The sequence below is a fragment of the Acomys minous genome (assembly GCF_964271855.1).
Source record: "Acomys minous genome assembly, chromosome: 4".
NCBI classification, from domain to species: Eukaryota; Metazoa; Chordata; class Mammalia; order Rodentia; family Muridae; genus Acomys; species Acomys minous.
Window position 1 is genome coordinate 76810161 of NC_140486.1, and position 26153 is coordinate 76836313.

General features: G+C 44.1%; 1 long non-coding RNA gene across 2 annotated transcripts; it reads right to left on the bottom strand.

Annotated features, from left to right (window-relative positions):
• LOC311596965 lies at positions 1-26153 on the bottom strand. 2 transcript variants are annotated; one of them, XR_014779046.1, is made up of 5 exons: positions 25930-26153; positions 15130-15189; positions 14470-14720; positions 13109-13311; positions 1-1774 (listed from the first exon to the last, which is right to left on the bottom strand). It is a non-coding gene; the product is annotated as an uncharacterized lncRNA (long non-coding RNA). The 2 variants fall into 2 exon arrangements; XR_014779047.1 differs by lacking the exon at positions 1-1774 and adding an exon at positions 6902-11093.

A 26153-nucleotide genomic window follows, 5' to 3' on the forward strand; every position in this document is an offset into this window, starting at 1 on the left:
TTTACATATACATTTATATTATTTCACATATATACAATAAACTACTTATAGCAAGAAGAAACATGACATAATCAAGAATTATATAAATGTTACATTCTTAGTGTTTTGGATATTTGTATTTGGCAGCCTTGAAGAAAACATCTTTCCTATCTTGGTGTGTCTAAATTCTGAATGTAAATCAGTCTCTATCATATCTTATCATTATCAACTTAAAACATCTATCTAGACCTAATAATGTCTTAACCCTTAAACAGCTAAGCTAAATTGTAAAACTAAACTGTCTATCTTCAACCTCATCAGAGACTTGAGAAGAAATAAAACCTGAGTATGCTGGGAGTGCAGGTTAGTAACTTTCCAAATGAGATGATGACAGAGACAGTTTGCTACCTGAATAGTCACCCAAAACTCTCTACAATGTTGGAGCATCATCTTCAGCCTTCTGGCCCAATATATCTGACAGACATATTTGTGAGGCAGGAACTATTGAGGACTTGCTTAGCCTGTCTTGGCAGAGTTTGGCTGTCGATTCTGCCTGCTTCCAAGCTTGCCATTCTTTAGTCAGAATTCTGTCTGTGGTGGCAAGGAGGACATTTTGCCCAGTGGCTTGTTTGCCACATTTGAAGCCATCTCCATAAGAAGGTTCTTTGGTGCTCATCTTCTTCTTTGAGGTAAACTGAGTGTTGCCAGAAATGAACTTGTCTTGTGAATCTTTAAAATAATGAAAATGTTTTAAAATGCCATATTCTGTATGTCTTTGAGGGTTTTGAGGTCCTTATCTATTTTACCTTATCTTTATGTAGAATCATATCTATCTGTTACACCTAAGATGTATATTGTTGTGATAAAAATAAACTAGTAAGTGATATGACCATGATTTGATCAACTAACAATTAACTTGTATGACTTATTTATCCTAAACAGCCTGCAATAGCACTTTCAAAGTATTGGAAGTAAACCTTGTATTATAATTGAGTTATATGGGTATAATCCCTCATATTAGCGTAGAAATATATATAACGTGTATGAAGGATAATCTTATGTTTGAATTCTATACCACTGTATCTAAAATTAAACTTACTTTGCATCTATATACAAAATTCTATACCAGTGAATTAAAAATAACCTAGTGAGAGTTAAAGAGAATTTTAAGTGGGTCATGCCATGTTTTCTTATTCAGGAAGAACTGCTTTTCTGATACACCTACAAAAATAAAGGATAATATAGTAGAAGAAGACGTTAAAATTAAAGGTGGAAGGAATTGGAGGACTCATCCGACACACTAAAGTTTCCTAAAGACAAGTGTGCCTGGCCCTGGCGGTGGCTGGAGGTGATGGAAGCTGCTCTCAGCTCATTCTTAGAAAGCTCCAGGCTGTGCTCTTCCTGTCACAGGATGAACATGTTTCCTCGGGTTGGGATTGAGAGCAGCTGGGCATCGCTTCCTTCATAATTACCCCTTGTTCACTTGAACACAATAACTGAGTCATTCACTTGACCCCCACCCCCCATTTTTTCCATGAAAAATCCAGTTCCTTAAAACTTGCCTCAGAGGCTTTATTTTTCCAACCCTTTAGTCACTTTGTCCTTTATCGTACCTTGGCCAATGTCTTTGCTTCTCTTTTCAGCTGTGGTTCTTGACACTAGCCTGATCCACAAGTGTGCATCTTCTGGTGCTGTGCCATGTTTCCATGATCACTTGTGAGCCAGCAAGGACGTGAGCACTCCTGACCAAGTGTCTCCCAGGCACTATCCCAAACAGTGTGGAACCCTCTGCTGTCTACAGGAACAGGCAAGGGCAGACAGGGCATGGAGGAGGGTGTGTCAAAAGAGAAATGCACAGTCTAACTGAAAACAGTCAGCTTGGCCTGGCTCCGGTGGTCCATGGATCTCAGAGCCTGGAGCTGCGCTGTTGCTAAGACTCCCTGCCCACCCCCCTCTGTGTCTCCCTCCTTCCCTCCCTCTCTCGGTCCCCGTGTGTGTGTGTGTGTGTGTGTGTGTGTGTGTGTGTGTGTGTGTGTGTAGATGTATACTTATATTCATCTCTGATTCTTTTGTAATGACTAATCCTTATAACTGGAATTTTCATGGCATTTTTTTAAAAAACAAAGATTTATTTAATTAATATTACTTTATGTGTATTATGACTTTGCCTGCATGCATATATATGTGTACCTCATGCATGTCTGGTGCCATGGATCCCCTGGAACTGGAGACACTTGTGAGCTGCCGTGTGGGTGCTGAGAATTAAACCTTGGTCCTCTAGAGGAGCAGCCAGTGCTCTTACTTGCCGAACCATTTCTCCAGCCCCCAATGGTTTATTTTGTTATTTATTTTTTCATGAGTTTGTCAGATCCCTTGGCATTGCAGACAGTTACAAGCTGACATATGGATGCTGTAATTTAACCCAGGTCCTCTGGAAGACCCGCTGTGCTCTTAACTACTTACCCAACCCCTCTGTGGCATCCGTTCCCTAACAAACACAGTAGCAAATTGTCATTCAGAAAACTCTACCATATCAAAACTTACAAAGTTTTCCATTATTACAAAAATATTTAAACACCCTATGAGCAAATAAATCATGTCTGGAGACTCAGTCAGGTCCATGGCATCTGGCTAACTCTTAATAGAGAAATAAGGAAACAGCTAGGTGTGAATAGAGGTTGAGGAAGGCTTAGCGCAGACGGGCAAGCTGGCTTATAGGATGAAACAAGTATTCAACAGTGTTGAAGATCACCAGCTAAGGAATTACTAGTGAGACACATTCTCACTTTAACCCAGTATCTGGAGCACAGTTAATATTCAGCAAACATTAGCTGAATTAATGGCTTATGGCTGAGTGTGTTATATCACTATAAAGCATCTTGCAGCTGCCCTGGCTCCTCAGAACAGCCCTGACCTGCCGTGCTCGTCATCTGTGGTGGTCGAGCCATAGAGCTGGGGCTTCAGTGCAGGCCCTTCACTCTTCACCATTTCTCTATGTTTGGCCTTGGCTTCTCCGAGCCTGGGAACCATCTTGTAGGTAGGTGTCTTAGTGTCTGTCTTAGTGTCTGTCTGTCTGTCAGTCCGTCTGCTATGATGTAGCACTGTGATCATAAGCACCTTGTAGAGGAAAAGATTTCTTTCATAACATACTCCCAGGTAACAGTCAATCACTTTGAGAAATCAGGCCAAGATGCCAGAAGAAGGGGCTGATGCAGGGGCCATGGAGGGGCTGCTTACTGCCTTGCTCTTCATGGCTTGTTCAGCCTGTCTTCTTATAGCACCCAGGACCACCAACCCAGGTTTAGCACTGCTCACAGCAATTTGGGTCCTCCCCAATCAATGATCAATCAAGAAATGTACCCCAGGTTTGCCCACAGGCCACTCTGGTAGGGGCATTTTCTCAGTCGAGGCTCCCTCTTCACAAATGCCTCTAGCTTCGGCAAATTAACATAAAATTAGCCAGTGTAGTAGGGTATGCTGCATAGCACACATCAGTTCACTGCCCCTCTCCTTACAAATAAAATAAAATAATGGGATAAAATGGTCAGGCTGTAGTGAGAATTTTGGAATGTTGTTTTCTTTAAAAACACAGAAATATTATAAGATATGGAGGATATGGGCCTGCTTCACAGCAGCTCACTATGATTTTCCTTGTGTTCTAGCAGAAGCGTGATTTTGCCAGCGGCAGATAGTTTCTGCAGTTGTGTGACGTTTGGAAATTCTGGGGACTTTTGGTTTTTGTTTTGTTTTGGTTCTGGTTTTTTGTGAGACAGGGTTTCTCTGTGTAGCCCTGACTGTCCTGGACTGGCTTTGTAGACCAGGCTGGCCTGGAACTCACAGAGATTCTCCTGCCTTTGCCTCCCAAGTGCTGGGATTAAAGGCGTGCGTTACCACCATCGCCACTGCCGCCACCACCACCACCACCACCACTACCCAGCTCTGGGGACTTTTCAGAGGGTAAATGTTAGGGCCAAAGAGACTAAATGGGTTGCTGATTGCGGTTGGAAGTAGTTTTTATGATAACACTGCCCCGCTTTCCGACCCCTGAGTTTATTCAGGCATCTCTTTTCTGTCCTCTCTATCCTTTGTTCTCATATCTAGTGTTAAGAGGCTGAAAGGGAAGGAGAAAATTATTGGAGAAGAGTAGAAGAAAGAAGAACCCATAAAGTATCAACTCTGCTTACACCAGGCACAGCCCAGTTTTACTTATACATAGTTGCTTTGTTTGTTCATTTTGCTTTTTAAAAATTACCAACAAAACAACTTCAGCGCTCAGGAAAAGACTGGCACTGGAAAGTAGATGTTTAGCCTGCCACTCAGTTCTGCACTCCAGTGGAACTATTCTACCAACTTGTGTAAATTGGATAAACTTTATATATGTTTTGTTTGCTTCTGTATTCACCAAATGCCATCTTTTTACGCAAACAGAAATATGTTATAATGCTATTGCCTTTTCAAATCTTGAAGACTACAACCTCCACGTTGGCCTGTCTATTGGTGGTGTCCTCACACAAATATTATTTAGACAGCCATGTCGTATCTTCCCTGCCGTTTCTAGGAAACACAATCTCACAGCCGACTTCCTGATCTCCTGGCTCTTGTACTCTTCCTACCCTCTCCTCTGAGATGTTGCCTGAGCCTTAGGTGTGGAGGTTGTGTTGCTGGTCTGTCATTTGGGGCTGTGCACCCCACAATCGGTTGGTCTCTGTATTTTGGCCAGCTGTGGCTTTCTGCACTGGTCTGCACTGCAAAGAGAAACTTCTTGGATTTGGATGGGAGCTGCACTTTTCTTTGGGTATACATACAGACAAGTGTTTAGAATGCGGTTAGGAGTTACACTGGTTTAGTGAAGTGGTAGTAGCTTCTCCTCTAAGAGCCGTGGCCTCACTCGCCAAGAGTAGTCTGCTAGTTCCCAGGACGTGGCAGGTCTCCCCTCCTGTTAAACGAGTCTTAAGTCTAACTAGACAGCTGCTGGGCACTGCCAAGATGTGAGTGCCACCATCGCACCTTGGGGATATCCTACCAGCCTAGTCTCTGCTATGAGTCTTAGATGGCACAGCTAAGTAGGCCTCCCTGGGCAGCTCGCATAGCCCTGGTGGTTCTACGAAAGTTAGCCCTCCGGGAGGAGACTTTAAGCAAGGTCAGGCTCAGTTCCTCTAGTTCCTACGTCTGAAATGGTGGCATTGGCAATAAAGACATAGCTTCAAATTCTGAGAGCGATGAAGAGCAACAGCAGTGGTCTGTAGTGTTCTGTGAGTCTCTTGAACCTCCCTGACTAGCAGTTTGAAAGGAGGTTTCATGTGATCATTAGTAAGGTTTTTGTTAACTACTCTAAGGCTCCTGAGAGTAAGAAGTATTTAACAATCTGAAAAATGTTTACGTTATTCACTAAGTGAAAAAGTGTGGAGCCTAAAGCACAAAGCCTTTTGTGATTATTATGACAAAACACCCTAACAAAAACAACTCAGTGGGCTGGAGAGATGGCTCAGAGGTTAAGAGCACTGTGTGTTCTTCCAGTGGTCCTGAGTTCAATTCCCCGCAAGCACAGGGTGGCTCACAACCATCTACAATGGGATCTGATGCCCTCTTCTGGCCTGCAGGGGTACATGTAGGCAGAACACTGTATATGTAATAGATAAATCTTAAACTAACAAACCTCAGTGAAGGAGGGGCTTATTTTGATTCACAGTCTGAAAGTATATGCCATCATGACGAAGAAAACATTCCTGACAGGAGCATATGGCAACTGGTCAGTTACAGCTACAGTAGGAAAGCAGAGAGCAAGACCCCAGTTCATGGAGTTGCGGATGGGTCTTTCTCCCTGATAACCATAATCTAGAAAACCCTTCATAGGCATGCCCAGAGATTTATTTCCATTTTGATTGTGTGTACATATGTAGGTGCGTGTGTGTATGTGTATATATGTTTGTATGTCTGTATGTGCTGTGTGTGTGTGTGTGTGTGTGTGTGTGTGTGTGTGTGTGTGTGTGTGCGTGCGCGCGCGCACATGCGCGCGCAGATCAAAGGACTATCTGCTTTTTCCTTCTACCAGATGGAACCCAGGGATGGAACTCAGGTCATCATGGTTGGCGACAGGTGCCTTGACCTCTGAGCCAAGTGCCAATTCCTGTTTTGACTGATATTTCCAAAACATAGATCTCAGAGGACAGGACTAGCGAGAGCACGGGAGTGTGGCAACGGCAGCCACCCCAGTGACACGGCTCTGGGTGGTTCTAATTTCCCCTCTAACTTTTCTAAATTCTCAACAGTCAATATGTGCTCTGGGAAGGAAGCTTCTAAAATTAATACTAAGACATGAAGTAAGGAGGTAACAAGAGTGATGTGAGAAAAGGCAGATCGCAGGAACATGGGGCCCCCAGGACAGCCAGGGAGCTGTCACCCTCACCACACCTGAATCCCAGCTCTCAGCTTCTTACTGGACATGAAATTCTTGTGGATGGAAAAAAAATAAATGAAAGAACTTATAAAAGTGCTGTATAAAGTATTTTGTGATACAACATGGCATTGTTAATCATGCTGTTCAATTATAGCTAGGCTTTCTGTAATGTGAGTCCTTGGATAAACATTTTTTTTTAATCTAGATGACATAAAATCCATTGTTCCCTGTGGGGCTTTCCAGGTGGTGAGAGAGGCCAAAGGTTTCAATCAATCAAGGAGTCTGCTTCATTGAAACAAAAATTAAATCTCCTCCCATTAACGAAAATATCTGAAATCCCCTCCTTCATTCCTTTGGGATGAAATAGTGATACCGTCTCCAACTCACGATGTACTACTGAGAATGACCTTGAATTTCCTGCCTCTACCTCCCAAGTGCCGGAATCACATGTGTGCCTCACCTGGCTTTATGTGCCACTGGGAATCAAACCCCGAGTCTTCTGCACACTGGACAGACATCCCAGTCTCTTGTTTATTTTAAAAATAGTTCTTGATAAACAAAATATACGTTAATATTATTTATTAATAATTACAGCAGATGCTTTTATCTTGTATGCCTTTTTTCCTGTCGCAAAAAAATATATATATATTCTAAACCATATTTGATTTTTATTTTTATTGAACTCTAAGGTTTGTTATTTATATTTAAGCTCTTAGTCCGTTTTTTAAGTTGGCTTTTATGGGTGGCAGTAATAAAGATCTAGTACTGCTTTTTTTTTTTAAACATATTTTCCTTCGCTATTGAACTGACAAAACACTTCTGCTATCTACAAATTTCCCTCATTGTAGAGGGAGACTTTTAGGCTCTCTGTCCCACTGTGAGTGTGCCTATCTCTGCACAGGCACACAGAGTTTTTTTTTAAAAGATTTATTTATTATTATGTATACAATGATCTGTCTGCATGTATACCTGCAGGCCAGAAGAGAGCATCAGATCATAGTATATGATGGTTGCGAGCCACCATGTGGTTGCTGGGAATTGAACTCAGGACCTCTGGAAGAGCAGTCAGTGCTCTTAACCTCTGAGCCATCTCTCCAGCCCCCACTCAAAGATCTTAATGACTGTGGCTTTATACTAAGAGAGGCATAACAGGTTGGTCACTGCCTATCTAACTTTGCTTCTTACAACAATTAGTAGTTTTCCATTTTCTCTGTGGCTTTTGCTGGTTCCTCTGTGACTGTGTTTGAGGTCCTGTATTTTGGTTTACACTTGGCTCTTGTTGGGGTGCAATGCATCTTTGAATAACGACTTGTGCCTGAAGCTTGCTTAGCATACTGAGTAGTTCCTGTGACATCTTAGGCACCTTAAAATGTCATATATAGATGAGTGTTATATATGGCTGTTCCCCCATCTTCCTTTCTAGGTCGGCAAACTCTTTACTTTTTTTCTTCCATTATTAAATTGGATTGAGTCTAAAATAATATTAATTATAGCTCATAAGAAATGATATCCTTTTCTTGTTCTGTATTTTAACTCAAAATAATTTGGTTTTTTTCATCATTCAGTGTGACTATTATTAGGTGTAAATTACTGGCTTGTAGCAACTTGAGAAAGTCCCCACTACTCCTCATCTCCTGTGTCTGTTTGTGGAGAGTGGACTTTACAAATTTGTAAAAAAAAAATTTTTTTATGTGTACAGGTGTTTTGTCTGCATGTATACCTGTACATGCCTAGAGCCCAAGGAGGCCAGAAGAGGGCTTTGGATTCCTTAGAACTAGAGTATCAGATAGTTGCAAGGCATCATGTGGGTGCTGGGAATTGAACCGAGGCCCTCTGGAAGAGCAGCCAGTGCTCTTAGCCCCTGAGCTTTTTAAGAGACTATTTATTCTCCGCATATGGTTTGATGACACATGCTTTGTGTTTCAGTACATTCATATGATGGATTGTTTTTGCTGCTTTAAAAATATTATGCCATCTTTACATTCCCTCTATAAAATCAAGTTTCCACAATTCCTTGCAGTTGTGGTAACAGTATGGGTGGATTTGTTTTTATTGATATTTAACAGTCATTTTGTATCTATTTCTTCTTGCTCTCTGTTGGCACATCTGTTCTCTGCTTCCCTCTCCCTTCAGCTTGGAAAACTTCCTTAAACATTCTTGAAGGAACATCTGCATTGGTGAATTCTCTCGGGCTCCATTTTTTCTGAATTTCTGTATTTAGGATTTTATAGTGATGATTTTCCTTTTCTTTCAATACTTTGAAGATGCTGAATTGTTCTGATCTTACAGAATTTCAAACAATAACTTGACTATCTTTTTTGTTGTTGTTGTTGTTCTATCTTTTTTGTTTTTCACTTCTGCTCATTTTCAAGTTTTTCTCTGGCAGTGATTTTCAGAGCTTTGATAAGGATGTGCCTCTCTTTTAAAATATATTTACTCTGTGTTTGTTACAGTTCTTGAATTTTGTAGGTTTTTTTTAGGATATTTAAAAACATTTAGTTATTATTTCTTTAAAATTTCTAAACGTTTATGTCTTGCTTCCTTCTGAAGGTTCAGTTGTACATGTTTAATAGCTTGGTTATATATAACATATATAGCACATGTAACATTTATACATGTATAAACATATATGTTATATATGCATGTGTGTATATGTGCATGCTTTGGCTGCTGTTTTGGTAGAGCTGAGGATGCATCAAAAAAGGCCTCTCACATGCTAGACAAGTTCTGTGTCCCTAAGCCACATCCCCAGCCCTGTTTGTTTGTTTTAATTCAACCTTTTATCCCCTCCTTGTAGGTCATTTTGGGTGATTTCTGTCTCTGGATTAAAGGACTTTTTCTGTTGACTGCTCTAGTTTCCTGTTAATCCTGTTCCATGGTCCCCACTGTTCATCAGCACCTTTGTCCTGAGAGGTTTAATTTTATGCTCCCCAAGTTCTGTTCAGTGACTCAGACAAGCCGGCTCTCTTTGGGATTTTCCTATTTGCACTGTGCTGCAGCATCTCCCTGGAGTAGTCAGAGCAGAGCTGGCTCTTAGCTTCCCTCGGAGGTCATCCCGCTGCCCGGACTTGTCTGCTGGGCAAACGAACACTGACTCAGGCATGCTGCTTGGTGTTTTATAGTGATTAGTCCAGAGGGAAGAGTCTCTGTTACTTAACCCAGTATGCCTTCCTTTTAGAAAGACGTTTCTACTGGGATATTACACGTCATAGGAGTAGTTGTTGTTTGGTACAGACACAGAGACCTAGCTGATTCTGGTAAAGAGGGATGGGAGATGCTATCTCTGGCCTTGTCTCCACACTTGCCTTCTTCTTCCTTCCTGCACATCTCATCCCTTGCACAGAAGTGAAATCCTAGGCATTTAATATTTGGACAGTATTTTACCATCTCCTCGCCTATTTTTTTTCCATGTCAATTACTTTATATTGAGACTTATTTTCCTCTCCTCTGTTTAATACGAACTATTTATCTCATTCTAGTTTGTTTTGAAATTATTTATGTGCATGTCAAAACTCTAGTAGGATGTAAGTTCATTAAAGGCAAAGATTAAACCTTAATTATCTCAGGCACTTATGATGCACGGAGCACCTAGCACCTAGCACCTAGCACCTAGGACTATGGCTGTCAAATCTAGTGCCTGGTAAATCACTGCTTCATGAATGATGGAGGGAAATGAAAGGGCCTCGAAACGACCCACCTGTGCCTGTTGCGTTCACTTCAACCACCAGGTCTCATCATGCAGGCACCGTGCTGTTCTTGAATAAGGGTTGCAAAGGTCAGTGTTTGCAGCTTATGCCAGCCTCTCAGTTGGGGTGCATGGCTTGTAGGCGTGCACTGCATTAATAATAAGGCTTTGTGTTCTCTCTTCTTTTCCAACTTCATGTCTCTACTTTCCTCCTGTCACTTCTCTGGTCTCCTTTGGTCATTGAGAACTTAGAAGTTGAAAGCAATGGATAATAGGCCACATAGTTTTGTAGGAGTGTCTGCCTCTGGAGTGAATTTTATTTTATTTTGGTTTTTCGAGGTTTATCTATGTAGCCTTGACTGTCCTACACTTGCTTTGTAGACCAGGCTGGCCTCAACTCAAGGCGGTCCACCTGCCTCTGCCTCCCGAGTTCTGGGATTAAAGGTAGGCACCACTATGCCCACCCCACCCCCAAGTGAACACTTTTTCAGTTCCTCTCTGAAGCAGCCCTGCCCAGAAGCTTTTGTCTCTCTAACCACTCCTGTCTGCAACGCATCTGCCTGTTTGGTCACTCCTCTCTTGCAGAACTGAATTTGAACTTGCTCTACTCCTTGGGCATCTGACGGAAATGGCAACCACCAAGCAACTGAGCAGAGGAAGGCTACGCTTGCTCTGAACTCAGTTTCTCAGGTGCGGGAAGGATTGTAAACCTTGTCACAGGTGAAAGCAGTCTTGGTGGGCTTTGCCCTTGGACACACCACGCATACTCCCTGAGATTAACCTTGAGATAGACTGGGTGGAGCCATCCTGGGCCTGGAATTCAGGAAGCAGACCTGGGGACTCCACCTGCACTATTGTTTTTCTAATCGACCCTCAATGGGAGAGGGAGACAGCCCTTCACACGCGACACAAGCAGGCTGAGAGAACTGAGAAGAGCAGCAAGTTGAGACCAGGCTTGAGCGCACGTGGATCAGCAAGAGGATCAGCGAACAGGACAGACCAGCACAGGACAGAGACACCAAGGGACCCGTCCTGTGGAACAGATACCGGAAGGTTCATCTTTTTTCCCTTTAACCTCTTTTCCCTTTTGTGTGAGTTAGTTGGATTATATAATAAAGTTTAATTGTTAAGAAACAAAGCCAACACTCAGGTGTTTGCAGAACTGAGCCTTCTCCATCTCATGCATTGCCTGAGATATTGGAGTTGCAACACCGAGAAAGCTGCGGTTTTTGAGGAGTTCCTTTAGATGGGAAGATTGGTAAACAAAACTGAGCACTCGATGCAAGGGCGTGTGTGTGTGTGTGTGTGTGTGTGTGTGTGTGTGTCTGTGTTGTGTGTACGTGCATATGTATATGCAATGATGTGGTTATGTATTATGTGTACATGCGTATGTGTGTGTGTGTGTGTGTATGTGTGTGTGTAGCAGACAGAAACCTGAGATTAAAAGGAAAATCCTGCAGTGTATCAGAAAGAAGACATGTTTGAGCTGTCTTCTAGGAGCTCATCAAGAGGAGGAGACTAGACCGTCCAGTAGAAGAAAGCCACAGAGCTGTGGCAGACACCTGAGGGGACCACTGAAAGTAGGATATGTCTGTCAGCAGTTGGGTAGCTCAGTGGCTTTGGGCCTAAGTGAGCCAGTGCATCATGGGAAGAAGGGTGTGATGGAGCAAATCTGTTGAGTTCATGATGTCAGAGAAATACAGAGACCAAAGGACTGTGAGCAAGGCAGACCCGCCAAGCGCACAGGCTCCAAAGGACTGTGCATAAGGCAGACCCTCCGAGCGCACAGAGACCCACTTCCTCCCATGACCCCTTGGTCCTTCTTTGAACTTCCCAACGATACCGTGAAATAGCAATATATTCCTGGATTAGCTCATTGATCAGACCATTGTCTTCATGACTCAATTTGTTCCCTAAATTACAGCCTCGGAACATCGCTTTGGGGACCAAGTCTGCTACACCTGCGTTTTGCGGACATATTTCATATCCAAACCATGATTGTGCAAAGGCGTGGAAACCTGAAAGATTATGGCTTGAGTGGGAGGGAGGCTGTGGGAAGAAATTAAACTAAACTAGAGTCTGCTGTGCTTTTGTTGTGTTAAAGAAAAATTGCTAGATATCTGTTTATTTTGTTTGCATGGGGTGCAGCGACACGTGCCACAACCATGCACATGGAATTCAGAGGACAAGTTGAAGGAATCCTGAGGATCAAATTCAGGTGACCAGCCTTGGAAGTGGGCACCTGTGCCAGCTGAGCCACCTCAGGGGCCCACACCCGCACTTTTTATGATCTGCTGAGAAATATAGTTTCTTCCCCCAAGTCTTGTCGGTCTTGGCTGTACTCTTCCTTTTACACTATTGCCAGGTCAGTTCAGTGCTTTTTACTAACGTTTTTCTTCAAATCAACTGCAATTTGCCTTACTTTAAAAAGCTACGGCATAATATTTTATTTCCTCACAAATAATGCGTTGGTATGTGTAAATATGGCATGAAGAACCAATGAGAAGGAATACCTGATTCTCCAGCATAAGAAATAAAGCACTGTTGTCCCACTTAGGACCGGACACTTGCCGCCTTTCGTGCTCTGTGTACGCTGCCTCCCTGAATCCTTGCCCCTCCTCCCTCAGCTGGCTTCACTTGCATGGATTTCATAGTCTTAATTCTGCTGCTCTTTGAAAGTTTATCGACTCTCAGTGTGTAGTCTTGCCGTGATTTCGGCATGTCTTGAATGTGTCCTCTGGAGACTCTCAGTGTGTGGTGCTGGGCTAAGGGATTCTGTGACAAAGTGTGATTCTGGCATCAGAGCCCCGTCCTTCGCGGGGACACACACACACACACACACACACACACACACACACACACACACACACACACACAACGCGCATCTCTCTGGGTAAGATCACACAAGAATACGTTGTTCTAAAAGTAGCAAGACTGATTCCCCTTTCCCATCTCTCTTCCTTTTTGCTATGGAATCCCTGGCACTGCCACGTGTTCTGACTTTGATGCCATCTATTAGGTACAGACACCGCCAAAGGGGCTCTCACCAGAGGCCAGACCGACAGGACCACTGACTGTAGACTTCAGCTTCCAAAACGGTACCAACTCCAGGTACTTGTTGTAGCAACAAGTTGTCCTTATCAATAAATATACTGTTGACCTTTGGGTTTGGGCTTCCGATTCTGATTGCCAGCAGACAGGACAATACAGCCCCCAGGTAACCGCCACAGGCTCTGAAGACAGTGAGAACCTACATTAAAGAGGCCAGAGCGGGAGAGGAGGAGATACAGCGATTGCGAGGTAGGATTGCTGAAACTAAGGGACTATTGAGAAGGGATTTATTTTATGGAATCAGATCTTCTTTAGAAATTGACAATGTATACATTTTCTAATATTAAAAATATTAAAACCTTATTTTGTTTATTGGCATACTTTGTGTTTTGACAGTTGTGTTCATGGTTCCCTGGATTTGGGGAAGAAGGGAGAAGCAAAGCCATGGGCTTTCCTCCCTGGAAGTCTGTTTCACACCTTTTACAGATAAGTAAAGACAGCAATGTTGTCTGCTCTGGATTGGCCTGTAGGGCGTGGTGCCTTCTAATCCTACTATGCAGCAGACAATAACATACAGATCTCAGCTGTTTAACTCAGAGATAGGTCTTTCTCTCTAGGCCATAATATGTTGAATTTGCCTTTGAAATTTCCCCACACCCAACTTTGTTTTTAGACACAAATCTCATGGTCTTTTTGCAAATGGCCTATACAATATCACTATTATTTTCAGAGTGCTTTTCTCGGAAAGCCCCAACAATTTGGTCGATTTTTACAAACTGTAGTTAATTTAAGGCTGTCTACACTAAGGGAGTTTTTAACTTTAAAATAAGGGGTTGGATTAGCCAATTTTATTGAGACTAAAGTAATTGACTTGTAATTTGTGGTTGGCTTTCAAAAGTCACCCGCTGGAAGGAACGTGGCCTTGGTACTCCCCACGTCCTCAAGCCAACTCTGATCGGGAAATGTGAGCAAAATAAAATGGTTTGGAAGAAGCAGTTTCCATCCAGAAAGCCATTTATGCCTCACATCAGCTTTGCAAACCAGTAGACTTGCTGATCAGAAAGCAGCCATGTAACAGGACTTAAAAAAAAAATATATATATATATATATATATGTGTGTGTGTGTGTGTGTGTGTGTGTGTGTGTGTGTGTGTGTGTGATCGTTTATGAAAATACCACTGAAATATAATAATTGCCTTATTAATAAGCCATCTTTAGAGAGTCCATATCTTCCCATGTTCCTCATAATTTTAATCAAACATTTCCTCTGGTAAAAGCTGGTTATTCACCAAAGTGACAGACTAGAAAACCCATTCATCTCGAGATAAAATGCCTTAGATAAATTAGCAGTGCTCACCAGTGGTGGCATTCCGACAGATCCCAGTGCCTCTGCATGCCAGCACTTGGCCGCCGGCCCTCAGTCCATCCGATTCAATTAGAGCAACATTCATTTAGTCCCATTATGGAGAAACGCTGCGCTAGGTTTCCCGCTGGTGCCAGACTGCTTCCCCAATGAGCTGGGCAACATAGGAGGATCCCAACAGAGCGTAGCAGGGCTTCATGTGTCACTCTGAAGGCACGATACCATTTGTCTTCCAAATAGTTAAACTAAGAGAAAAGACGGTTTGGTTTGCGGTGAATGGAAAACGTCTGTGGCCCCATCCTCCCCAGTGCAAACTTAGCCAAACATGCATCAGAGAGCTAAGCGCAGGGATGGACTCGGTAATTTGGGAGGTAAAGTCCTCAAATAAGCTATTTGATCCGATAAGCAAGGACCTGTAAGTGAATCCAAACAAGACATGAAGTACTCAGAGGTAAGAGGTAGCTTCGATGGGCAAGACACATTTCTTGGGCATCCACATTTGAATGGCAATTATTTCTACCTGAAGACAGAGTGGCGTTTGTGGAGGATTCCTCCCTGACCGGAAGGGGAAATTCTCTGACCAGAACAGGCTTGTATCTATCTGTGCTTTTAAATTGTTGAGTCAAGCATAATGGCTTACAGTTGTAATCTCACCTTTGGGAGATTGAGGCAGGACAATTGCCAGGAGTTCAAGGCCAGTCTGAGACATCATATCTTGACAAACAAAAGAGAAAAGACAGTGTTTGTATCTCTTGGTGACTGGTGGGTAAAAGGGGGACAGGAGAAGTCAGAAAGCTGCTAGAAAAGCTGACCAAAGGATTTTAGAAATCCCACCTATGTGAATGCTTAAATCATAACCGAAATCAGTTTATGACTTGTGACCTATTATTGGTACTGGAAGCTAACATGGGTACGATTAAAGCTTTCCAGCCTAGTTGTTGGGTGCTCCAACCAGAGAGATGCTTTCAGAAGCTTGGGTGGGCCAGGCGGTGGTGGCGCACACCTTTAATCCCAGCACTCAGGAGGCAGAGGCAGGTGGATCACAGTCAGTTCGAGGCCAGCCTGGTCTACAAAGTGAGTCCAGGACAGCCAAGGCTACACAGAGAAACCCTGTTTCAAAAAACAAAACAAAACAAAAATCCCCCAGGAGCCTCTCAGCACCCAAGGCCTTGAAAGCATGAATAACAGAAAGGGGAATTCAGCGTTTACATTTTGTGGTGCTTTATCCTCCCTCTTATTCATCCTTTTTTTTTTTTAATTCCTTGCCCTACCCCCCCCCCCCCAAGCTATTCATTGATACAGTCTCACTATATAGCTGAAGCTCAGCCTCACAGACATGGTCTTGTCTTTCTCCCCCGCCCTGGGATTCCCTTGTGAACTATCAGGGCACCTAAGCACAGCTGTTTTTCAAGCTCTTTCAACCCATTAGAACATGAAGGTTTGATTTATTATTATTTTTTTCTTTCTATTGATCGTTTGGCTGCTACTCCAGAGATCGGATCCTAGCACCATACTTTCCAAGTAGAAACCTTAATGCAAAAGGGGACGCTTGGTGTTTCTCTTGCTGGGTTCCCTCCGTGAGACCATCTACACTCCTTCAAAGCCAAATATGCCTGGGGAGGGTCCTGTTGTGAACAACCAAAGCATCTCATGGGGGCTGAACAGTCAGTCAGGCATCTGAAACAGAGGACCTTTCTGGCAGGGAGGGTGTGGCTCCGGAGGGGAGGGACATTAGAGGGGGATGGGAGTGGGGGTGTGTGGGGTGTCACCAGACATAAACAGTGTCTCCACCCAGATCTGACCTCACCTCTTACCATCACCCCCATCACAAATGAAGTCTGTGGGTTCTAAGTTACTCGTGGGTGGGGACTCCTGACTCTCTCATCGCTGCTCTCCAGCCTGCTTGCTACATCAGATAACTGGAAAAAGTCTCTAGAAGGAATGGGAACTTTAATCCATAGCTTGGTGTCTAGTTCTAATGCTTACCCGTCTCCCTCAAGCCAGCCTCTTTTCAAATGGTCCCTGGGACCCTGTGGAAATGTGTTCTCTCTCTCTCTCTCTCTCTCTCTCTCTCTCTCTCTCTCTCTCTCTCTCTCTCTCTCAGGATGAAGATAGCACAGAATGCTTCTTGGATATCTGCTGTGTGCCAAGAGTGGTCCTACCTCCTTTCATGCACTAAGTTATTTGACTCTCACTTCGCCCACACGACATACCTGCTATTATCCCCACTACACAGACAGAGAATCCAAATGGAACATAAGCCTGTTAGCATATACGTTTTTCCCTCTCTACAAAAAAGGAGAAAGGTGCTCAATAGGCAAGAGAAATTTTTTACTTGTTTCTAGGCAAACTTCGCTGTTTACTCAATACAAATCAAACAGAATATGAAATAAGAAAAAGGGTGGATAATCCTCCAGGATTCTAGCACTGTGCTAACGGTACCGCTGCATTACAGTATATTCAACAGACTCCTAACGCCCTTAAGGCTGTGGAGTTGTGAGTGTTAAAACAAAGCCGAAGATTAAAGAGAAACGAAAACAGTGTCCACCAGGTGGCACTCTTTCCTCCAAATGAAGGGTGTGGCTGGGACGCCTACTGAGTGCGCCCTCAGCGCTGCTGAAGATTCCAGTGTGTGATGATCTTAAGGTTCCAGGCCTGAGAGCTTTTTATTGAGGTCAGTTGATGGGCAAGATACCCTCAAGTGTTCTGCTGACAGTGAGAAAACGTCCCGGGTGCGTAGCAGTCAGCATGGTGTAGACTGTACACTGTAGAGGGTGGACACAGGGCTGAGTCTCAAATCCAGTTTTTAAGTGCAGTTTCTTCCAATCTCAGCCCTCTAGTTGTATGATCTGAGGGAGGTCACTTAACCTTTCTGTGCCCTCTGGTCCTCATACATAAGGGACACTCATTAGACCTACCTCATTCTGCATTTCATACTTATGAAAGTAATGGTCTAGGAAGCAGCATTGATGCAACTGTCAAATAAATACAACTCCAATTGCTCTTGGCTCAGAAAATACTATTGGGGACAGTAGCTTAGCTCCCTTTTCTAGATCAACGTTTACTACACAAGAGCAAGAGATATTGGTTTTGCATCTTCAGCAAGCTAGCTAGTCACAAGCTGAAGACTTAGGGAGGAAAATAATGGCCAAAAAAGTAAGTAAATTGAAAAGTAAATATTTTAAAGATTTGCAAGGGAAGGCAAATCAGATGGTCTGCCTGGGTCTGGGGGCCAGGGAAAGCTTCTGGAACAAAGGAAGTGATTCCAGCTGCAGGTGAAAGAAAGTATATTTGCATAGGCTTCAAGGAAGCAGCTAAACTGAACCATCTGAGCAACGTCCCGGGACAGTAAGCTTGAGAGACCACTTACTAGGCAGAAGGCCACTTCAGAGGGCTTTAAACAGGGACATCAGGTGATATGGCTCTAGGAAAAGAAATTTTTTTTGTTTTGTTTAGTTTTACGAGACAGGGTTTCTCTGTGTAACAGTCCTGGCTGTCCTGAAACTTACTATTGTAGACCAGGCTATCCTCAGACTCACAGAGGTCCACCTGCCTGTGCCACCTGAGTGCTGGGATTAAAGGCGGGAGCCACCACTGCCTGGCTAAGAGCAACTTTTTACAAATTAGTGGCATAAGAAAGGAGACCTGTTTAATGTGGCAACGTTTTTGAAGGGAGACAAAGAGAGCCACTGAGCTCCCCACCCACGCTCATCTTTCTCAGCGTTTCAACGAGTGGGAAAGACTGAACAGAAGGAGTGGCCCTTGCACAGCTAAGCAGTGCGGTCAGCATGACGTCCCACTCACCGCCCAAGCGTAGGCTCGGGCTCTCTGGCCAGGCCAGCCGACAAGGTGTAAATTTTCCAGGAGACAAGTTCCTTTTCTGGCTGCCCCTATGTCCCGAGCCCTTCCTACTCCCCAGCATGAGATTCCTGGGGAAATTTCTGTTTCTTGGGGTCCATTGTTTCAATAGTCTGACAGTTGAGGGAGAGGAGCACGTATTTTTAAAACTGTTTTCCTTCCTGCCCAGATGGTTCCATTTCCCCGCTAAGAAGTTTAAGAAACATCATGAGAGCTGAAAAAGAGAGGCTAAGTGAAGGGGTGAGACGGCGTCGGAAACGCTACTCGGAGCTTTGCACTCGGCAGCATAAAGCGCGGTGGCAGGAAATGGACGGACTCGAGAGTCGCGGAAGACCTGTGGACTGGCTTGGTAGACTAGCTGTCTGAGGGGTGGAGCCAAGGTTCCAACAGGAGGGTTGATGGTGCTGTCATCTCCCAAGACAAGTAGCAGATTGGGAGGTGGGCTCATGTGTCCGTTTCTGGGTGAGTTTTCAGTTCACCGGGGACTGTTGAGTCCAGGCTGTGCCTTACTGTAAATGACATCATATTGTATAAAACAGTGGTTTCCAAGGCCGTGTATTGGCCTCAAAAAGTCATTTTATCTTATTTTATTTTCGAGACAGTATCTCTGGATAGCTTGGCTGTCTTGGACTTGCTTTATAGACAAGGCTGGCCTCAAACTCACAGACATCCGTCTTCCTCTGCGTCTCTGGAATTACAGGCAGGCACCACCGAACCCATCAGAAAGTCATTTTATAAATAGCTCTTTCTGCCATTTTGCAGGAAAAAGATGACTGCAGCCCTTGGGTGCATCCACAATCCACACTGTCTGCTTGGCACCACCCATATACCACAAGATAATAAATGAATTATTCTTGGGAGTAGTGGGTGCTGCCAGCCTGTATTATTGGGATGAATTGAGAATGTATACGTGAGGAAATACTGGAGTAGATTAAAAATCATACCATGAGTTAGGCAGCCGTACACGCCTTAGATTCCAGCATTCAGAAGGCAGAGGCAGGTGGATCTCTGAGTCCGAGGCCAGCCTGCTGTACGGAGTGAGTTTCAGGACAACCAGGGCTACACTGTGACACCCTATCTCAGAAAAAAAAAAAGTAATTATATCAAGAAAACCAGACCAAAGAACTTATCAGACACACTAGACCAAAGAAAGGCTAAACTTCCCTCATCTGGCCACCATAAAGTAGTGCGTGCCTAGCCCTGGGGTGGCATGGCCCAATTGACCTGACAGTGCATGTCAAGGACCCAGAGGCAGAGAGCAAACACGCCATGCTGCAGAACAAGATTTCCCACCACAAAGGGTCAGCTGACAGAGCAAGAGCAATGGGCCGTGGGGACTGTCAGGGAGGAAATCAAGAACATCAACTGCCACTTTGTTTCAGATAAGGACAGCAGGAGCCTCGGGTGATTAGGGTGACTGCCCCTCCGTGCAGGTAGAGCCTGAGGAGGTTTCTAGAACCCTGAAGTAGCTATAGAGTCTGGTTATGGAGTCTGTCCTGACTCCGGAGGGCTGAGGCTGCCTCCCGGAGTTCCCTATCCTGATGACGTGGGTGGGAGAATGGTTCCTGCGTGCCCATAAACAGCACTGATTTTCTGAAGTGCACTGCACGGCCCCAGCCCCAGCCCCAGCCCAGACCTTTGCCATGCAGGGCCCTCAGAAGACACTTTGATAGCAAGGACGGCCAGTACCATTCCAGAGCCCATTACCATTACATGCGACCAGTGTCCACCCATCAGCCCTTCGGGTTGCCTAACCTCAGAAGATCAGAAGAGACAATAAACCTGTTTGTCCTTGCCCCTCCCCCATCTTTCTCCTCATAGCTCATAGAAAGCGAGTCTCAGAATTGTTTCTGCCACTCAGGAAGCTTAAGTCTGATAGTCAGAGTAGATACTATTTGAATTAATGTACCCTTTTGCTAGCCAGGCGTGGTGGTGAACACCTTTAATACCAGCACTCGGGAGGCAAAGGCAGGCGGATCTCTGTGAGTTGGAGGCCAGCCTAGTCTACTAACCAAGTCCAGGACTGCCAAGGCTACACAGAGAAACCCTGTCTCAAAAACAATAACAACCACAACAAAACAAACAAACAAAACCCAGTGTATTGGGGCTGGAGAAATGGCTCAGTGGTTAAGGGCACCGCGCCTGCTCTTCCAGAGGCCCTGAGTTCAGTTCCCAGCAACCATATGGTAGCTCACAACCATCTATAATGTTATCTGATACCCTTTTCTGCAGATAAAGCACTCGTATACAATAAGTACAATAAATACGTCTTTTAAAAAAAAAACAGTGTGGCCTTTTGTTGTTAGGAAGTAAAACATGTTTGCACCTTTGAGTTTGTGGGTGGGGATCTGTAGTTACACCTGTGTAATAGTTAGCTTTCCCTGCACTGACCCTGCTGTCCGTTGCTCATAAGAGGTCTCCCCGCAAGACAGAAGGCCCTCTAGGATGGTGGCTCTATTTCCACGTTAGGCCAGAACATCCAGCTTTTCAGCTCTGACTCCGTTTGGAATGGAATTTCCCCAGGTCTCAATTTTCACACTAAGTGGTGCAAAAAGTGTGGTCAGTACCTGTTTGTCTTAGTCACTGTTCTGCCGCTGTGAAGAGACACCATGAGCAAGGCAGCCCTTACAAAGAAAAACATTTCACTGGGACTGACTTAGTTTCAGGTGTTTAGTCTGTTGTCACCATGGCTGGGAACATGGTGGCTGCCATACAGGCGCTGGAGCAATAGCTGAGAGCTACTTCCTGATCCAGAAGAGGAGAGAAAGGGAGGAGGAGAAGAAAAGGGGGAGAGACTGGGCGTGGCATGGGCCCACCCCCAGTGACACACTTCCTCCAACAAGGGCACACCTCATAATGTTTGCAACCCTTTCAAACAGTTCCACTCCACGGTGACCAAGCATTCATGGATATGGACCTATGGAGTTCACTCTTTCAAACCTGCGCACTATCATGGCCAAGGCCGTACTTGCACATCTGCCTTGGAACACAGTCCATCGAGGGACTTCCTATTGGAAACACAGACATGCTGTAGCTGAGTGCACTGTACATGCAGTAACTTTAAGACCTGTGAGAGCGAAAAGGGTTGAGTTCGGAAAACATACATGAAACAAATTGCATCCAGGAACTCAAAACCAGTAAGATTAGAGATAGTCTGTATTAATATTTCGGTGTATGCCTCTACTACTTAATTCTTGTAAAACTATATCATGATCTTTTGGAATTTGTTATTTTAAGAAACCCATGGTTCAGAAAGGCTCATGAGGTCCCACTGCTCCCTGAGTGACATTTGACTCAAGGGTTGGCTTGGCACAGAGGTTACCACTTTCTTCCATGGCATAGCTACCAATAAGTCACACTACTACTGCATATGATTTTATATTGGTTTCTTCTGTCAGCTGCAGTAAATGACTCTTACCCACGCTCATGCAAGCAACCCCGATGAAACTCAGTGGGTCACATACACTAACAACATGCAAATAGGAGAAGTGCTTGTTGGGAGAAAAAGGGGGTTTCAATGCAAGAAGGAGGAGAAATGAGAGAAAGCAATAGGGGTGGAAGTGACTAAAATTCACTGTGTGCATGTATAAAGTTGTTGAAGAACAAAAATTAAGAAATCTCTGCTATGTGATGCTTTGTATGTGTGTGTTTGCTTTCTGCTAACAAGAAGGGTGCGTGAAATTGAGAATTTCAGTGATCAAATATATCCTGTAACTAAACAGTATGATGTTTATCAAAAAAATCAGTTTCAGATACTTATTTTTTAAAAACCTTTCTATGTCTGGGTATGGTGGCACAAGCCTTTAATCCCGGCACTGAAGAGGCAGAGGCAGGTGGATTCCTGTGAGTTCAAGGCAGCCTGACCTACAAAGTGAGTCCAGGACAGCCAAGGATACACACAGAAAACCCTGTCTTGAAAAACAAAACAAAATAAAAACAAAACAAACAAACAAACAAAAGCCTTTTTGCCAAGCGTTGGTGGCACATGCCTTTATTCCCAGCACTTGGGAAGCAGAGGCTGGCTGATCTCTGAGTTCGGTTACACAGAGAAATCCTGTCTTGGAAAACAAACAAACAAACTTTCTTCTCTTCTCCTTCTTCTTCTTCTTCTTCTTCTTCTTCTTCTTCTTCTTCTTCTTCTTCTTCTTCTTCTTCTTCTCCTTCTTCTTCTTCTTCTGGGAGGTGGTAGAACAGGAAATGATCGCTGTTGAATTTAAATCTTGCCTCCTCTATGTTCCTTTAGGCAGCGTCAGCCAGCTTCTATGCTCCCAGATATCTCTCGATGTAATCCATTATGCTAAGGAAAGTACTGTATTATCCCAGCACTCGGGTCAGGCGGCAGAGACAGAGAGCTGTGTGAATTTGAGGCTAGCCTGCACTCCTATCGAGTTCTAGGCCAGCCGGGGTTACGTCATGCGAACCAGCCTCGCTCTAGCTACGTATCTCTCTGTATAATTTCTGTTGTGTATTTAAAGGAGTAAGAGCAGGGTTGTAGTTCAATTTCATTCAAATTCCAGCCTTGCTATTTGCTATGTGAACTTGGACAAATTGTTTAGGTTCTGTGAACTCTCGCCCTCTGTTGTAAAAACTATTTCAGAGTTTTCTATTAAAAGCCAAACAGGACACTTCCAACCACAGTGACCATGAACACTCAATGCCCAGTTTTCACTTGTTATTTAAACCGCTTCATGAATTAGACCCCGTGTCCTCTCTGACAGGTAAAGGGAGGACCAGAGACGGGGCTGTGGGTTCTGGCACCTCTGGGGTTTTCTTAGGGTCCAGAATGAATTCTTAGACCTTTGTCCCACTAACTGCCTGGACAGGAAGTAGAGAAGAGAGACAGCTGTGTATTTTTCTTTCTTTTTAGTATAGAATTCTTTTCAAGGAGCCTTTCTTTTCTCGTCTAGGAAAATAAACAAGAGAAATTCTTGCTTCATTAGTGATTATTACCCCTGCTGAGAGCTCCCAACCAGGCTGTTGGGAGGATCTTGTCCCTGCAGAGCCTGGTCCAAGAGAGCCAGTGAGCACCATTGCTCTACTGAGTGTCCCAGCCAATAATTGTTGATATTGAAATACATTTGTAATAAATTAAAAATAGAAGTCAAGTCACACTTTTGAAAAAAAATCAAAACCACCTGTAAGGTCAATAAAATTGGGACTAGAAGACTCTCTGAATAAAAGATGAACTGGCTCCAAAGAAGAATATTTCATCGCAGGTGATCAACACTACAACATTAATGTTGTTTCTTAACTATTTGCCCATGTCTATTTGCCACATGCAAAAAAAATGTGTTTTAAAAAAGGATATGCTTTAAAAATAAGAAATGCCATTTAATTAATTATTTTACTTCCAGACTCTACACTTGTTCTTACTGACCATAAGTCTTTGACTTGGGAAAATATTCCATTTCTCTTGCCCTTCCCCAAATGTCCTAAAAGACCTGTCTGTATCAGGATGGCAAACATTTTCTGAGTCCCAGAAGAGTTCTCCTTGGCTTGAAAGAGCTGGCTGCGGCACGTGCTGACAGGGGCCCTGCGGAGGATGCCTCAGAATGATGTTTTCAAACATTCTATGTGTGCCTTCTTCGATGTACACACCGCAGCCATGTGGTAGACATCATGTTATCCTAGAGAGCATCGTGTCATGTTCCTTTCACATGAGCGCTGAAGATACAAGACCCTCAGCTTTCAAAGAACTTCATGGTGCTCCCTGAACTTATCCCAGGGGCTTCTTAGAATGTACTTCCAAAATAGAAAGAGCAGAGGTCACTATATTAACTTGAGAAAAAGTGTTATTCTTCTGTGAGGAAAAGAAGGGGTTAAGGGGACAGGTCCACACTCTTAAATTATAACATTTCTCTCATTTCCTCAAAGATTCCCTTAATAGTATCTAAACACATCATGCAAGAAAACTCTAATTCCATTCATCTAATGGAATTAGTCTCTAATCCATCAATAAGAATTTGCTATGAAGCTATGAAGTGAACTTTTAAAATAATTAATCATAGCTGGGCATGGTGGAGCATACCTTTAAACCCAGCACTCGGGAGGCAGAGGCAGGTGGGTCTCTGTGAGTTCAAGGCCAGCCTGGTCTACAAAGTGAGACCAGGACAACCAGGGATCTTACATGGAGAAATCCTGTCTCAAAAACACCAGTCATCATCATCATCATCATCATCATCATCATCATCATCATCATCATCATCACCTAATCATAGAAATAGGCAGTACCTGCTCAGAAGAACTTTCTGTATTGAAACCCAGAACCCTACCATGGGAAATAAATACTCTTTGTGGAACATTCTGCTGATGCTGAGGGTAGGACTGCCTCTGTCCTCAGTTTTTGAAGGATCTGTGTGGATAAAGGAGAAGTGTAACGGACTCAGAGTGGCAGGCCATGCCTTTGCTCCAGGCGCTGACAGGTGCTCATTGGCTAAGAACGCGTGTTGGAGGACGGTTCGAGTTGTTTGGATGGTACAGGCTGTGTTTAGAGTCACCTGGAACATGCCAGAAACATGTCCCATTTAATTCCATTACATGTGTCAATTCCTCCCTTCTCCCTTCTTGCTTCTTGCATGGGCACCAATTCCATGTGCCAGGATCTGTATTTGGGAATACAGCTACAAACATCATAGTCATCAGACCTTATGGAAAGGACACTCTAAAAGATAAAGAGAAAAAGCAAAACCAAACTAGCTTCAGTGTCCTCACCTAGTGAGTCCCTGTGAGCCTGATTCTGGCTACAGCACGTTAGGGCCGCCCCTGGGCACTCCTCCTGAACTCTGACTTAGCTCAGTTTTTACAAATGGGACCCGAGGAGAGCCATTGCTGTGGAGAAAAAGGTTATCAGGATAGCAGACAGATTTCCTATGCCTTCTGTTGAGAAAAAGCTCAACTTTTTTTTTTTTTCAGCATTTGGAAAACTGAAAATTGAATTTTGAGCTTTGGAAATGTCAGCCCTAGCTTTGAGTGCACTTAGCGCCATGTGCTATTGGCCCAATAGGCTCATGAAAAGTGAAGCGAGCGCCTTGAGAACGGAGGGTTTAGAGGTGGTCCTGCGGGGCAGTGATGATCAGAGTCCTGCTTTCTTCCCCCACTATACTCTCCTTTATTGCCAACCTGTTGCCAAGCTTTGCATTACAAAGTTGAGTTAAAAGGGCAGAGGAGGCGTTCTGCAGTGTCTCCTCCATCAAGACTTGTTCATTTATTCCGTAACTCCAGACCATTTCCTCTTCATTGGTGGCTCTGTGACAGGGAGCTGCGGCCCTCTGGCTTTCTGTGTTGATACAGCACTGGCTTCAACACAGCGGTCACGTTTATGTAGCAGTGATAGCTTGTTTTGGCGAAAGAGACTTCTCCATGGTACAGAAGAAGGGAGTGGCCGGCCAGCTCTCTCAGCTGTTGTTGGTCCCGTTTCAGATCTGCCCTATGAATGTTATACACGTGAGAGGAAGTCCCAGACCAGGAGACTGTGGCCAGCAGACATCAGATTTGCTGGAGTCAAACTCACTTAGCACCCTGATGCTCTGATGTTACTGCATCACCAGCGAGGACTCGCTTTTCGAGCGTGTCCACTGGTGTTACACAAATCCTTACCTTTCTCGTCACCGTTGAGACTGGATCCTGCAGAACAAGGGTGTGCCGTGGAGCTAGGCAGGTAGCTTATCTCCCGTAGCTCCTCTAGGCGGTCCTCCACAGAGCTGAGTGACAGCCGCAGATTCAAATGCCCAGGGGGAGCAAGCCCAGCCGGCCCTGTTCCACGCGGTGCAGGGAGAACAAGCATGGCTGTGAAATCTTGAACTGCAGCTCTCCGCCATGTG